Source organism: Urocitellus parryii, chromosome 7 (assembly GCF_045843805.1).
Source record: "Urocitellus parryii isolate mUroPar1 chromosome 7, mUroPar1.hap1, whole genome shotgun sequence".
Lineage (NCBI taxonomy): Eukaryota > Metazoa > Chordata > Mammalia > Rodentia > Sciuridae > Urocitellus > Urocitellus parryii.
The window spans coordinates 14,761,558-14,778,856 of NC_135537.1; the positions used below are offsets into that span (position 1 = coordinate 14,761,558).

At 39.7% G+C, this 17,299-nt stretch overlaps 1 long non-coding RNA gene across 1 annotated transcript in view; it reads left to right on the forward strand.

Moving 5' to 3' along the window:
• The first annotated feature begins 6,912 nt into the window (after window positions 1–6,912).
• LOC144255995 (uncharacterized) overlaps window positions 6,913–17,299 on the forward strand; it is a 36,111-nt gene continuing 25,724 nt past the window's right edge. Inside the window, exon 1 of the long non-coding RNA XR_013344029.1 lies at window positions 6,913–7,164. This is a non-coding gene — a long non-coding RNA (uncharacterized LOC144255995). The remainder of the gene's footprint in view (window positions 7,165–17,299) is intronic.

Genomic DNA, 17,299 nt, shown 5'->3' on the forward strand with positions numbered 1-17,299 from the left:
CTCTCTGCTCAGGGAAGGAGAATTAGAATCATTCAGACTGGCTGCCCACAATAATATTTTCTTTAAAAGTTTTTAATTTTGCTTTATTTATTAAAAGATTCAATAAACCTAGAATTTATTTTTATGTACTATATGAGGCAAAATATATTATTTTTATATGCAAATAACAAAGTATTGAATCAAAATTATTGAATTCTCTTTCCCCATGATCTCTAATGCTTTATCTTTTATATCTCTATAAACTTGTGGGATTTTTCCTGCATTTTTATTATATTTTATCAATGAAAGTCTATGAATTATTTTTTCAAAAAATATTTCACTTGGTTAATAATTATTTGTTTTAACACAACTTGATATCTCATAAAGAAGCTTATACTGTAGAACTTTGTAATTCATTAAAGTAGAGATTGCCCTTTGCCCAAATTTTGAACAGAAACTTTCAATATGAATGCCATGGGGAAAAATTTACCAAAAGTATTTTCTTAAGTTTTTGATTATTAATGTTTCTGAACCGCTATCTAGCTGGATCTCCAATCTTAGTCCCCAATGTCTAGTGTCCTTTGTTTTTATTCATTTATATTTTCTCTAACACTTCTGGAAAGCTTTATCATTTTGTCCTCTACATTTCTGACCTAATTTTTGTACTTTAAAATTGACTGTCTCTGACTCTGTGATTGATCTTAGCTTCATCTCATTTGCGTGTCCTGTGTTCCTTCTTCACATCCTCTGTCTATCCCCCTAGATTTCCCAACCAGCCTCTTCTCCCATAAGGGCATTCTGCACCCATCTCCTGGATCTTTCTCTCTGCATTCTATATAAAGGATTTCTAATGGATCCTAAAATTTAATTCTGAGCCCAGCAGTAGATAATTTTCAGGTGTATTCTTTGTCCTCATCTTCAGGGTTTTGTTCTCATCTTCTTTTCTGGTATTTTCTGCAGGCTTTTCATGGACTGTGCTCCATACTCATTCAAAAATATTGAGGGTTCTGAGCTATTGCATGCCACTGCCACCAGGTGAGGCATATGCACTGCCAGGCTCTGGCTGGATGCTTTCTCGTATCCTCACCACTGTATGGGTCCTCCTTCCCTGCTTCTGTGCAAGCTATGGCAGGCAGTCATCTAACGGAGCATAATTCTAGGCAGGAGGAGGGTATGTGCATTCCTCCTGCTTCTGTAACTTGTTTCTTCTTTGGATGGTTTTCACCTTAAATACATGGGATTTATTAAAATCTGTCCTCTGCAGCATACTGTACTCACTAGACTTATGTACCGTGAGGCCGGTAACCATGTCTTGTAGACCTGGGTATCTGCATATGACATGTCAAAAGAGTAGTCTATGCTCTCCGTCTTCCATTCCCTTTAACATAAAATTCCTGTAGTCCAATTTCAGTAACACACAAAATACCAAAGATTGATTCCTAATAATTTTCCTTGGAAGCTCTATTTGTGGTAAAGTATTCAATGAATCATTGAGATTAATTATAATTTAGCATTCTTTGCATTTTTCCCTAAGAAATGTATAGTGGGAGATTAAAGCAGGGGATGTAGCTCAGTGGCAGAGCATATGCCTAGCATGTGCAAGGCCCAGAGTTCAATTCCCAGTACTTCAAAAACATAGGAATACAGTTATAAAAGAAAGCAAGCAAAGTAGATGTCTGTCATCACTCTACAACAAACAATGACAGACATGAAAAACATAACGGTAACATGGAAGGGACATGTTTTTATGTAAAGAATAAATTATAGCCTTCTCTATATTTAAAAATGTGTAGCTGGCCTGACCAGTTTGTGTCTTCTAGCTGCATGAGCATATCTCCAACTATTATAGCAAAGTAAAGTTGAACAGTTTGAGCATGTTTTCTAAGTTGTAGACACGTCCCTCTTGTAGGCTTTGCAATTTATCTCCATTTGCCCTGCATTAAAAAAAAATGTTCTCCAGCTGTGTGCGGTGGCGCACTCCTATAATCCCAGCAGTTCAGGAGGCTGAGACAGGAGGATCTAGAGTTCAAACTCGCCTCAACAAAAGTGAGGGGCTAAGCAACTCAGTGATACCCTGTCTCTAAATAAAGTACAAAATAAGGTTGGGGATGTTGCTTAGTGGCCCAGTGCCTCTGAGTTCCATCCTTGGTACTCCTCACATATCAAAAAAAAAAAAAATTGTTTTTTCTACGTGACTCCATAAGCCCCTGAAAGTACACACTGTATCTTATTCCTCCTAGTCAATTATATCACTGTAAGACTGTTATATAAATTATATCACTATAAGACTGTACTCTAGAGAATAAGAATTTATTGGATATAGAAATTAATAAATATTGACTTTAAAAATGGGGGTGTTCAAATATCTGTTGAATGAATATAAGAATAAAAGGTCATTATTCCAGATGAAGTATTTGCATCACTACTTATCACCATCTTCAGGCCATGGTCTCCCTCTACTTCCAGATTCAATCAGTAATCACAAGCAATATATTTTTCTTGTCTATTTGTCCTCTATTGCAACTAAATATTTAAAAATAACTTTGAAATATCAAATTGTTCTAATTGCAGTAAACTATTAGAACAAACTTGAAAATATAAAACAAAATTGTGGCCGTTCCCAAAATGAATGATTATGTAGCCATAATATATCAGAATCTGTGAATAAGACAAAAGGATCTATAAAGTGAAAATATATATTATTAAATTCCTTTAACAAAAAATAAAATGATAAAATAAATTAAATGTATAACTCAAAAAGTTAAGGACATGACATCTGTGAAGATAGTATCAAAAGATAATAAGCTAGAAAACAAAGACAAGCAGAGTTAATTTTAAAAATAAAAAAAATGATGTTGAGAAAAATTAACAAAATAAAAAATACTACTATCTAACCTATTTCAAGTAAAAAGGGAAAACCTATTTCAAATGCATAATATTGAAAATGGCAAAAAAGCCCTCAAAGAGAAAAATATAATATGTCAAGAAAGCACTTTGTCCAATATGACATAAATATATTTGAAAGCTTCAATTAAATGGTCAATATTTTTGGAAAAAAATGTAGCTTGGGAGGAGGGATGGGAAAATGTAGTTAAAAATACCGAGTAGTCGATGTGTTAGATTGAGCACGTCCACAGATCTGGTGCACCACAGGCAGCCTAGAGTTAGTATTGTGTTGTATGCAGAACTGTAACAGTGAGCAGAATATAACTGCTCTTGTCACAGAGGGAAAAGAGAAACTGGGTGAGAAGTTTGTATTGGGTAGTGTCCTCCAGAGAAACAGAACCAGAATATGAACTAATTTATAATTGCAACAAGGTCACAGGGACTGCCAAGTTTCTCCTTGATACCTGCACGAGAGGATCCAGGAGTCTGGCTTAGTCCAAGAAACCAGAAGCTTGAGAATAAGGGAGGCTGATTGTGCAGCCCCCGAGTAGGATCCCAGAGGCCCAACAGCCCTTGTAGTGCCTCTAGAGCAAGCCCAACTGATCAACAGCCAAAGAACCTGGAGCCCAATGTCCAAGGGCCTCAATGGGAGAGAAGGAGCCTCACTCCAGAAGGAAGAAGGAGAGAGAGAGAGAGAGAGAGAGAGAGAGAGAGAGAGAGGATCCCCTTTCTTCCACTTTTCTGTTCCATTCGGGGCCCCAGCTGATTGGGTGGTGGGTACCCATGTTCCCCTCCTTAGTTTGCTGATCCACACACCAAACACTCTCATAGATACACCTAGAAGTAAGAATTTACTAAATTTCTAGGCATTGCTCAGTCCAGTCAAGTTGACACCCAAAATTAAGCATCCTGATGATGGATATGTAACATTTTACTATATGTATATAACCCAAGATATCATGCTGTATACATTAAATATACACAAAAAAACTTATTTAAAAGACCATAACTTACCAAAATTGTCTTTACCCAGTAAAGACAGAAAGAATAAATAGACAAATTACTACACACACACACACACACACAATGAAAAGTACATAGAAACTCCTGTACAAAAAAAGAAAAAAAGTAAATAAGCACTATTCCAAGGCCCCTTACATTATTCAAAAGCATAAAAATAACACTTGTATAGAAGAAAACAAGTATAACTTTCATGCCAAGATCTAAAAAAGATAATGTTGAACAAAGAAACTAAAGACCAATCTGACTTACAAACGCAAGTATAAAAATTTCAAAAAAAAATTGTAAAACCCAGAATTGAACAGAATTTAAACAAAAAAAAAAAACATTTTGGTCATGTGAGGTTTATTTCAAGAATACTACAGTGGTTCCACATTTAGAAATTGATTGATGTCATCCATCATATTTGTATAGCCATGAGGAAAACTGTGTAACATCTTCATTGATCAGAAAATCTTCTGTGAACCGGGTGTGGTGATGCACAACTATAATCCCAGGGACACAGAAGGCTGAGGTGGGAGTATCACAAGTTCAAAGCCAGCCTCAGCAACTTAGTGAGGCCCTAAGCAATTTAGTGAGAACTTGTCTCAAAATTGAAACGTCTGGGAATGTGGCTCAGTGCTTAACTGCTCCTGGATTCAGTTCCCGCTACCAAAATGATAAAAGGAATTGCCACAAACTCAATGGTTTCAAAAAGCATAAATTTATCATCCAACAGTTCTGGGGAACAGAAGCAGCTTGAAATGAGAAGCCTAGGCTAAAATGAAGGTGTGGGCAAAGCTGTGCTCTTTCTGGAGGCCCTGGGGAGGGTCAGTTCTCTTGCTTTGTTTCCAACTTATATGGTCTACACACATTCTTCAACTTGTGGTGCTTCCTCCATCTACAAACCCAGCAAAGTCCGGCAGTCCTTGCCACAGTGCCATCTCTGGTTCCTTCTCCTTCTGCCTCCCTCTTCTGCTTACACAAACCTTTAAGCCCATTAGACAATCCAGAAGAGTTTCTGCGATTTAAGGTGAGCTGGTGGGCAACTGTAATTCCATTTGCAACAGTAATTCCATTTTCCATGTAAACCCCAAATTCACAGATTTCAGGGCTTAGGATTCTGCCTATTGCAAACTCTTAGAGGAGAGAGATCCAAATTTACAAGTCAGGAATATGAGACCAGAGGAGTTAAAATGGGCTGCCTAACAATCACACAGCTCATGTGGACATGGATTAGAATCATCCCTGTCTATCAGATAAGGGTTCTCCTCACAAACCAGATTCAGCAGCACATGCTATAAACTCTAGCCCTCTTCCCAATAAAATAATACATCAGCCAGGCATGGTAGCACACTCCTGTGATCCCAGTGGCTCTGATGACTGAGGCAGGAGAATCGTCAGCCTCAGCAACAGCGAGGCACTCACCAACTCAGCAAGACCCTGTCTCTAAATAAAATACAAAATAGGGCTGGGGATGTGGCTCAGTGGTCATGTGCCTCTGAGTTCAATTTACAGTATCCCTCTCCCCCGGAAAAAAAATACATCACTCCATGTATAGAATGTAGACTATTTAAAATGCTCAATACACATTATAGAAATCCAATGTGCATTTTCCTTTGAAATTAAAAATACAGCACCTGATTAGTATTTTTAGCATAACTTGGTGGTAATGGAGATGGCAGCAAACACCAGGGACAAGAATGAGATTTGAATAATATTTCTGCCAGTGGAACTTAAAAATCTTAGCATTGATATAAGAAGCAAGTTTTTCTTTTATTAAACATACATTGAACTTGCACTCATCTAACGGGACTTCCTGTCACAGCGCTGAAACCCAGTGTTTGATCTTTAGACTGAAATTTAAGCTGACACACAGCAGTCACATGTACCCACACCCCCGTTTCTTTCCGTTAATAAATGTCTGGGCTCCTCTCTCTCGGAAAGGTTGGCGTTCTTCACTTTGGTAATGTCACCAGAGACACCTCTCCCCATTCAGTGAGGCAGCAGGGAAGGGGAGCTCTTAGAACCACAGAAATTAGAGAGCAGAGGAACCAAAGAGGTCAGCACATCCATCAGCGTGACACTCGGGCTGCCTTCTGCAGGGACCTTGTCAGGGATTTGCTCTCCTCTGTTTTGACTCCAGAAAAAAAAGGTGCTGTCAACCTCATGTAGAGGGTTATTCCACAGTTCTACCTGTTAGGTGCTCTTTCACTCAATTAATTTCTTTCTTTTTTTCTTTCTTTCTTTCTTTCTCATAACCCAATGCTCAAGGGTATGATATTTTAGTTTCATTTCATACATTGACTTGGGAGCTTGCCCAGATCATTTCAATCTGCGGAGAGAACCAAATAACTTCTGTATTCTCTAAAGAGGTCTTTGACTTCTTTGGAGAAAAGATAAATCCCGCAGAGGACGGAAACTGAAAGATTGTCTCCATGGCTGAGTTTGGGGCCTGAGATTAAGAAGGAACCAGTTGATCCCTGGAGAGCATCACTCTTGCTCTGGCAGTGACTGAGGTTCCCTATCCACAGATCCCTAAAAACTTGCTCAGGCTCTCTGGGCCCTGGACATATCCAGGGAAGAAAACCATTTGAGACGGGAGCGATGAAAAAGGTCTCTATTGGATCTGGGGGAAGAATCAATTCAACACAATTCTGCTGCAAAGTACAAAGTGCTTAATCAAGAAGTTTGAATTGTTTATTTACTTTTTCTCTCTGGAGTAGACGTGTGCTTTCATAGCAGAAAAGAGACTTGGTAGTCCGAAAAACTTTGGTTTGAAAATCACTCTAGTACTAGCTGGGGAGGTTTATAAAGCTACATAAGCACCATTAGTCTCAATTCCTGCCTTTAAAAGGGTGGCAGGCAATGGTGGCCTATTTGTGGGTTGATTTTGAGGAAGAGAAAATACACAGACATTGGGATCACACAGCATGAAATCATCCAAAGAACAGGATTTCAATATGTAATGGAAACCATTCAATTCCACGCTCACCTTCTGCTTCACGTCTTTTCTTTTTCTCTTCATCGGAGGGAACAGGACAGACAGAGCTGCTGCGGTTAAGATGGCAATACCCTTTGGACAACTGTGGAGCCCATCTAATTCTCTGAACCTCAGAACCTGTGAACTCTCCAAACCTCGGCTCGTCCCTTCTCCAGCAGCAAATCCCCTCACCACTTCCCACGCTCACCTCCACACCTCATTACCACCTCAAGCGTGAAGACTCAAGATTACAGCTTTTCTGCATGGAGTTCAAATCCCTCCACAAGCTGGTCTGTGTCGACGTCTCTCACTCAGAGGTACTGGACTATTTACTTTTTCATTTATTCAACAAGAATCTATAGGTTGCCTAGTAAGTGCAAATCGCTGCATTAGTGCTAAGTAATTAAACTTGAACATTTTGACAGGAAAAGATGGTAAAGTTGCAATTTTATAGACTTAAATTTTCTTTGTACCTAGCTTGTTTTGTAAAATAAATATGGATTAATTATGTAATTCTTTTCAAAAACCCTACTGGGGCTATATTATCTTTATTGTATTAATTAAGACATAAAGACTCTGAAAAATTAAGCAAATTCCCCCAAAATAAAACAGTGTAGAAAAAAGCCAAGTAGAATCTGAATTACAAAATTTAAAAATCTGCAGTTTTCATTTTATTTCTCTTTGGCCTTAAGATATAGAAAATGTTTTTTATCTATATCATCTATCATGAATTTTGACAAATACTTTTGTGTTGTCAGAAATACTTTCATGTAAATGACAATTAATAAAACATTTAAGGATGCCTGTTCATACCCTCTATGCCCCAATAAAATAATTTCTTGCCTTGGCCAGAAACCACTGAATGGCTTGGTTGAGCAATGTCGTTCCTGTGTCTATAATTACTTTCTGGCCTGGAGTTCTTATCCTTGGGAGGTTCGGAAGTATTATTTATACATGACATTTTGAGGTTGGTAACTCTCTTCAAAACTTTTCCTTCCTTCCAATGTAAAGGAACAGAAAATCTCTTTCCATCCATTTTTTATCTCAAAAACTCACAGACATGTAATCAATTTTGACCCATTTGGGAACCATGGCATACACTGGGAAAAACATGGTCTCTGTGACCTTGGTAAAAATTGCCCCAGTTTTCCAAGCAGAATCAAGGAAAGTCTTAATGACATGTGTCTCTTGTCAAAATCTTCTCATTCATTAGATTGGCCAGGCTGGACAAAGACCTCATTGTTACATGGAGATTGTTTGGTTTTGGTCGTCTTTTTCTAGTTGGGTTCCAGGGTACAGTGAAAATGTTATTCTCTTACCAAGCAAGGACATAAATGATAATAATGTGATAAGGATAAGAATGTGACCTAAGGTATTTTAAGGTGATTGTCCTTTCTCCTCCAGAATTCTCTTCTGTTTTGTGGTCTCATTGCTAGCAGTGGGGAAAAAAAAGCTAACCATCATCACCCAAACTATGGGACTTCCCAAGTTCAGGTTCCTCTGTCTCCCCCTCTGGGTTAGCTTTCCTCCAACACTTGGTGGTTCAGGTTGTGTTCTTTGGGGGTTATGAGGTTTTCTCTCACACTCTCTGATAGATCTCTTTAGTGTCAGCTTGGAAATAGACACTTAGTGGGCTGCCATGGTTTTCTTCACAGAAGCTAGATGTTGGAAATGGCTGCTCACATTTTCCTCTAGAGATACCAGTCTATGAGGATACCATGCTTTAGATGGAACTCAGGCTCCCACACCCTCTGCATCCACCTGGAACCACATGAGGAGGCAAGGCCATAGGCATAGATGGTGGAGCATTGAGCAATTCCTGTTGGCAAAGCAGTGAGTCACTTTGCTGGTTGTCACAGAGCTGCCTGTCCTCTGGATCTAGGTCACACCCTGGGGTGCAGACTTTTGCTGACAACTTTGATTTTGTTGTCAGGACTCCTGTGATGGTTCGGCTGTGATTTCAGTCTTTAATCCTATGTCTTCCACGGATCTCACACAGTTTCCCGTAGAGGATATAGCCTTTTTATATGCATCATGATTATATTTTACTTATTTATATGTCATTTTTGGCATTTTGAGTCTGGAGCAAAAATGGGAAGAGGCAGCCTATTTCAGACTACCATCTTAAACAAGTGAATGAAACTATCAAAATTTTAGTTATCCCACCATTTGCATTCCCCTCTTAACAAATTGCACCATTGAAACAACATGTGCCTTTGGGTCAACTCCAGACTGATCCTGTATCTTCTACCAAAGGAAGACAAAATGAAAGCACAGTCTCTCATTTCCACAGGGATTCTCCCCCTTGGAAACACCAATGGTAGAGCAAGCTCACCATGCACTCGTAAACAACTCGCATGACTTTGGTGCAACGGAACACAAGGCACACACAAGTAACATGAGGCATGAAGGGACAGCAGAAGCCTAGAATTTAGTGCCAGCAATGCACCCTGTCCCCGTGCCCCAAGGCTCAGGAAAGCTGCCAGGTAGATGGAGCCTCATCTGCCTGTGTCTCATACTACAGTTGAGAGACCCTGGAAAGAGCCCACCTGGGTTACATACCTTGCGGTCACATGGCCCACTGGGCTAACGTTGAAGCTCACCCTGTACTGGGGGGAAATGGAACAAAACTTAGGCTGGTTCAGCCAGTTCCTCTCTTATCTCAGGGTGTCACATTCCCAGTAACTTCTAGTTATTCTTGAGAACTACAAGCAATAAAAGGGGGCAAAAATAGGTTAATCTAAGGCCAGCCAGAGAACTGTCCTGCACCATGTAAATCAAAGAATAAGTTTAAATGAGAATATGTACTCTCCACAGTAGGGAGTTAAAATAAAGCAAGAGATCACTGTCTAATGAGACTCATAGGAATCAGCCATCTTATTCAGAGTAAAATTTATCAGAATTTTCAAGGACACAGGTAATCACAAAGAGGTAGGGAGAGGCCCAAGACCCCAGGGTAACAGGGGAGACATATGGTCACATTATTAATTCCTGGGCTTCTCCACTTACACTCTTGAGAGTTTCCCAGCTTAGCAGGCCTCTTTCAGGAAAGCTCCTTACAAATCCATGTATTTCAGATTATTTTTTTTGCTCAAAAAACAGCCCTAGACAACCAGGGATATTCTGCTAAAAGCACTCCTTGCATAAGGGTTCTGATGCCAGCTGAAATTATTTAGCTTGTCTGATGACAGGTCTAGCATTAGTATGTTAAAGGTGACACTGGTCACCTGCCTTCTTTCGTTCTTGGGAGCGTTTCCTTTCCTACCCACCACTCTACCACTGTCCCCTGAAAAGGGATAGATGAATTGAGGACTTGTTGCCTAACTCTTTCCCACAAAAAAAATATTTAACATGAAATTAATTTTATCTTAAAGGGCTACTGTAGCATTCAGTTTTAGTTTAATGGGGGAATTGAGTTGTCCTTGTCATTGTTGGCTTAATTCTTCCTTGGGATCCTCTGGGAAGTGGAAATTTTGATAAATAGCACAGAAATATAAACATTGTGAGAATTATTCTTTATCTATGTCTATCTAGGTAAATTATTTTTCTTATTCCTAAAATATGCTTTGTACATCTTCTACTTGTCTGGCCACTAAATGTGTGGCATACCTTGCCATTAAATGTGTGACATCCCAATTGTGAGAATTTCACTCTGAGAAATTGAGATTTCAATGTTTACTAAATAGCGCATCTGGTATTTACTAAATTCTGGCAATTTAATGAATAGAAACGGATAAGTCTCTAAGTTAGATGTTGTGAGTGGTTTCTGGTTTGTCTGTCAACTCCTATCCTTTGATAATGACTATCTGGACACTGTGTTGGGGATTCTGAAACTAGTTACAGATTTAACAATGACCAAAACAGTAGTGTGATTAATTAGTACACAACATCCCTTCTCATTCACATTGGCTTCATCATAAAGATAAATTAAATTGTAACATTTAAATGGCAAGGATAAAATTATATATATATATATACACATATGGTCACATTATTTATATATATATATATATATATATATATATATATATATATATATATATATCTTTTCTATTATGGGGATATGAGTTTCATTATTCTTTTGATGATATGGCTAATCACCCACAAAAATCTCAGAATCTGAAGTATGAATCCCTCTTTCTTCACTCTTTCTCCAGTGTCCAACCCCACTCTGTCTTAGAAGAGGACAATAATGTTTTCTTCCCTCTGGTTCCAAACTAAAGCTAGTGCCTCATGTAGTTTATGCCACTCAAAAAAATGTCTATTGAAATAATAAAGGCAGGTGCAATAGTACCTAAAATACTTCACGACTGTGAATGAATCCCTGCTCTTTCTCACTTATGCTCAGACAAAAGGAAAACCTCAACGTGCTCTTACTTTTCTGTTTATTCATTGAAATGCATATAAACTGCCTGTTAAGTGGTAGTTTTCCAATAGGCACTGAAGATCTAAAGATCAATGTAAAATACTCCATTCTGGTCAGAATTCAGTAAGCATCTACACAGAAAAATAAGAAAGGGGTATGAATCTAATGCTAAGTGTCATTTCAGAGCTATGTTGAGGCTCCTGTGGAGGCCCAGGGAAGACAGAGCTAACTCTGAATGTCACAGCTAGGAGATCAGAAAGGGGATAGAGGGATGGCTCAGGAACAAGGAGTATGAAGAAGTGCAATCAGGAGAATAAAGGGCAGGAAGTAGAATCTGGACACAGATAAGAGAGTTTCTATAAAATCCAGAAAGATGAAAGGGGATTGAGTAGAGAGAGGATTCAGATAGAAGTGGCTTCAACTCCCTGGAGTGCTGAGTGTGGGTGAGTGGAGGAAACAGGAGAAGTTGGACAGGTACTCCCAGATCATTCTCTGGTGGGTTGGGAGGGGGAATGAACTGTGCATTTAAAGGTGGAAAATCATGATATTCATGATGACAATTACAACTTCAGGCAAAGGCTGAATAAAACTAAGGCCAACATACTCTGATGAAAGAGATATAAAGACTAGAGTGCCCATCAGAAAGCTAACTTTTATTTTATTATAGATAAGTTCATATGTCTTATGAATAAAATGTATAATAGAACTAATATGGATTAACTACTGTTCCAAGTGCTTAGCAAAATAGTATCTCTCAGAATCCTTGCAGTATGTTCCAAGGTGAAAGCTATTACCATCCCATTGGACATGGGAAAACTGAGGTATGGAGAGACCATATATCTTGCCCAAGGTGATAGACCAGGCAAGCCAGGTGTTGATTAGGAGCATGTTCTCTTACATCAGCATGCCCTTGATGAATGACCTGCAAGGCTCACGTGGAGTGCATGCCCAGTGATCTTGCTCTCCGTTACTCCTGAAATCACGGGTCCTCAGCTACATTCAGAGAAGCCCCAAGTAAAATCCCACATGAACTAAGCACTATTTCTATGTCATCCTCTTGTTTATTTTTCTACCTAGCCCAATTCAAACATTCTGCCCTTGTCATATTTTACTTCCTATAGGCATTTATGTGACAGGCATAGCCTTATTTTAGTGTCACTAACCAATTTGTACTTGGCTTTTTCAACCAGTTTAGGTCACCAACAAAATGCTGTGTCAACATCCCCTGGAGTTATGTCCTGGGTTTTCACAGGTCTCATAAGCAAACTGTCCTGAGTACCTGTCTCACACATGAACAGCCTCTGGCAGAATCCCACCTGGGGAAGTCACTGGTGGTGTGTTGATTTGCTAGAGCTGCCATAACAAAACACTGCAGTTTGGGTGGTTTAAACAATGGAAATTTATTCTCCCGCAGTTCTGGAGTCTAGAGGTCCAAGATCAAGGAGTTGGCAGGTTTGATCTCCTCTGAGCTCTCTTCAGCTTGCAGACGGCTGCATCTTCACATGGTCTCCACCCCCAACCCCATGCACATTCACCCTCAGTATCTCTGTGTGTCCAAGTTTCCTCTTCTTGCAGAGACAGTTGTCATTGTCCCTAAAGAACTACTTACTGAATGGCCTTCATTATAACAGAATCACCTCCTCAAAGCCTTATCTCCAAATAGGATAACATTCTAAGCTACTAGAGGGTTAGAGCTTCCACATATGTATTTGAGGGGCAGGGACACAATTCAATCCCATAAAAATATGGACATCATCTTTTTAGGGCTCATAACACCTTTTCTGTGTTCTACATGAGTATCTAGAATTGTGTCTTTACACAGATTTGGCACATGAAATGCCCTTGCATGCAGAATCTTTCCTTATCAATGCCGAAAGCAGTAACAGAGAAATTGAGGTCAATGTTATTGTGAAAGTGTTTGTAGATTCAAATTTTAGCTCTACTGCTTTCTGGTCACTATCCTTAGACAAGTCACTAATGTTTCTATGCCTCCATGGCCTCATCTGATGATCTCTACCTCATACATTTTTTTTTCTTTTAGGATCAAATCTTACATTGCCTATAAAATATTTAACATAGTCCCTGGTTTATCATAAGCATTTCATAGACATTAGACATTATCATTATTAGAACTGATAGCTGAAATTCACATACCTATGTATTATGTTGATGACTAAATTGTACCAACTAAATAGCACACAAGATTTTGCAAAGATAAAGTGTACCAAATGTGGTAATTGTGGTTTCTGGTATTGTTTGCAAACCTGCACATGAACTGGCTGCCACCCTCATGGTGGCAAATTTTGAGGGTTGCTTCTCTTAATATCTATTCTGCTTTAGACCCTCCTCTATCACTGGTGGTGAAGGAGCTAAATATTTAATCTTTTTGGTCAGTTGAGAAAGAAATAGAAGTCTTTGGGGAAGAGCTCTTTCTAAATAAAAGACGAAATTACTTGGTGGCAAGATTTGGTTTCTTCTGCCATGCGCCAGCAGAAAGCACGGGGGCTGCTTAGGGAGGTGACTTATCCTCAGATGGAGGCAGGAAATGTACAAGATTATCATTGGGCATCTCACCACAAAATAAGAGTTTTCAAAACAGCAATAGCATAAGCAACAATGAAAATGTGTCATAAGGGACAAAGGAGCCAACAAAAAGAGCTCCCAGTAACCAAAGCTGAAACTAGTTCAGCCATCAAAGAAGTAATGTAGAAATGAATTATATTCCAAGTAAATGTTTGTAAATCTATACAGGTATAAACAAAGGACTACCTGTATGTCTTATGGAGGAGGAGACATAAACACCTTGGGCAAAATTCCATGCAATACTGTGTGTGCCTTCGTAGGTAGCCTTTCACTTCCTTACTGCTTACAGATTATTATTCATGATGATGATGATGGTGCAGGGCTGACTGGTCACTGTCTGAACTTGAGAGTTCTCAAACTGAGTCTGCTCCACCCCCACCAGAGCAGGATTGCAGAGATACTACCTTCTATTGATCTCTATCCATTGATGATCAGGGACCATCCTACTTCACTCTCCAGAACAGTGAGAGCAGTTGTTCTACAAGGAAATTAAGGCAAAGACCAAGCAAAAGTGGAAGCAGGCTTGGGTCTCACCCCTGCTGAATACTACAGCCTGCCAGCCCTCAACATGGCTGAGAATAGGGTCACACAAGATAAGCCAGCTGTCCTGGGATGCTGGTTCTACTCCTCCACTGAGGTCCCTCCAGCCCTGGTCCCCTCATCGGAAGTTACACAGTCCTCTCCCTTGTGCATTGTCTGAGCTTTCTTTCTCCTCTATGAAGCCTGGGGAAATGATTCCCTTCCCCTCTATTCTATAAGCAAAGCCTTGCCTCATAATGGAAGTTTCTCCTCTCTTCATACATTCCAGTTTTATTGTAAATGCCCCCAAATATTTGTATTGAACACTAAGTTTTAGTATCTTGGATCTCAAAACCATCTTAATGCTGCCACATCATTTTTTGGAGACTCTTAATGAAAAGCCTTCTTAAAGAGAGCCAAATAATAACAGACTAGAAGCAAAACATAGTTACAGTTCCAACAATATCCTAGTTCAAGGGCTGGGGTTGTGGCTTAGCAGTAAAGTGCTCACCTAGTATGTGCGAGGACCTGGGTTTGATCCTCAGCACCACATATAAATAAATAAAATAAAGGTATTGTGTCCAACTACAACTAAAAAATAAATATATATTTTTTAAAAATCCCACTTCAATCTCTTCCCTTGAAACATCCCTGTATGCTGGTGATCAGAATGCTGCTCAAAGTCCCTTATGGCATGCATGGGTGACAGGGGAGTCAGGCAAAGAGAGCCTACTGCCAAGTTTCCATGAAGCTGGCAGGATAGGGAGCTCAGCACAGCATGAAGGATTTTGGAAAGAGCACCCAGGGGCAAGGCAGAGGGCAGAGAAATGCACCTTTATGGCAACCGAAGCCTGATCATTTTTGTTCATTGCTCAGGCATCAAATGACACAGAAAATGGTCTGGACTCTCTTCTGTAGTTTTGGAAAATGCCAGAGGCATACAGCAGAGCAAAGGTGTGGTAGAAACAGTGCTGCAGAAGGACATAGAAAACAGATGAAGCAAACCTGGTCCAAACACTCTGATAACTGCAGGGGAGAGAGAGCCAGATCGAAACCATGGGAGGGGCAATGGAGATGGAGCATAGTATCATTAACCTGAAACTGCAAATGTGCAGGACTCAGCAAGGGACTATCTGTGCCAGACATGGGGCTTCAAGCTCCATCTGGGTCATTTCATTTAATCCTTAGCACTTCAGCCAGTGAGGCTGATATTATTTCCTGCATTTTATAGATAAGAACACTAGGTCTGAGGTTGACCACAGTCCTTGGGGTAGTCCTGGGCTACATCTCTTTTCCTCATATAGTTCTTGCAATATCTTCTCTCTGAAAGGACCACTGTCTTCCTTTTTTCCTCCCTGTAAGCATCATTCTCTCACCAAGATATGTCTATTCCTTCACCCAGGATATCCTAAGACTCCCTTGGTTAACAAAATGTTGCCCATGTGGACCCTCAATTCTAAGCATCACCTTTAGGAGGGCATGGAATTTCCACCTGGGTCTCTTTGAAGACTCTTTTATGTAGATGCCTTCTCTCAGAACCCAGCACCATGCTTATGATAAACACGAGCCACAGGAAGAGGTTATGCATCCATGTTCAGCTTGACAACCCAGCTGAGCTCCCAGCAGACAGCTTGCACCAACCTCCAGCCACATCAAGAGAGTCACGGCATGTGGCATGACACTCCCCCAGCCATAGTCACATGAAAGACCACAAGTGAGAATTTTCAGCCAATCCCAATCAACACAGAGGCTTATAAAGGATACTAACAACACTGCTCTAAGACACCAAGGTTTGAAGTGGTTTATGCACAGTAATAGATATTAACAACAACTATTAATGAGTATCCTGCTGTGGGCCATGCATGGCATTGTTAACCTAGGTAAGAGGTGGCATAGTTAACCTAGGTAAGAGGGGTTGAAAATTTTAAGTATTTAATAAAAAATGTTTGTTAAAAGAATAATGAACATCAGATAAACGAATAGATTTGATGGATGTGAGAGTCAACTGCCCTTAGTTGGTTATATGGTTGGGGAGATCATCTTGCTCTTTGTCCAGTAGTATTCTTTTGCAGAAGACGAGCTTGCTAGTAGACACATTGACCAGGTCAAGGCATGGCACCATTGCCTATTCTTAACCTAATCTTTAGCCACCATGGTGGAAAAAAACAAAAAAAAAAGGTGAAAGAAAAAAAAACTGACTACAGGATAAAACCTATTATGAGTTTTTACTGAACTGTAGGGTGGACACTTTTTAAAAGAATGATCTGATTTTTTTTTTCTAAAATAGAAATTAAGTTGAGCTTTTATGATGGCTCAGGTCTTCTTCAAGCACTTTTCTCATAAATTTTAACATTAGCGTCCTTGGTGCTGCTTAACTGCAGATAATGTGTTTTTTTAAACCATCTTCTTCTCCTAGAGCTCATTAAGAACACTCTCTGCCCTAATGATGTCTAGGCCTCAAGTTAGACTTATTACTGCACAGGGAGCAATAGCTGCCTGAATTCCAGTCTGCTTGCTGGCTGAGGCCTGCTGTTGGGGGGCATTTGATTTCTGTGGGATTGGCTGGCTGCAGCCCATCCATCCACATTTCCCAAAGCCTCTGAGTCCAACCACAAATCATCATGGGGGACGGCACTGGTCTGTGATGCTCCCCAGTTTGGTTTTAACTGAAGAAGTTATTGTTGATGCTTTTTGAGTCTTTATAGTAGGCCAGAAATCCCCTCTGTTCAGGCACCAGATCTCTAGATTTATTTACCTTTGTATTTGTGGTGCTTGTTACACAGTCCATTGTTCCATGAAGATTCATCTGCCTTGGTCTCACCTCTCTTCCCTTCTTTCTGCATCATCTATTTCTGTTTGATCAGTATTTGAAAATTTTTAGATTTAGCCTCCTTAATCATTCTCAAAGAGAACAGCTTTACTCTCTTGTTACCCAAGTCTAGTCCCCAACCCCCCTCCTGAGTGGATTCTTGGGAAGTTTTCTG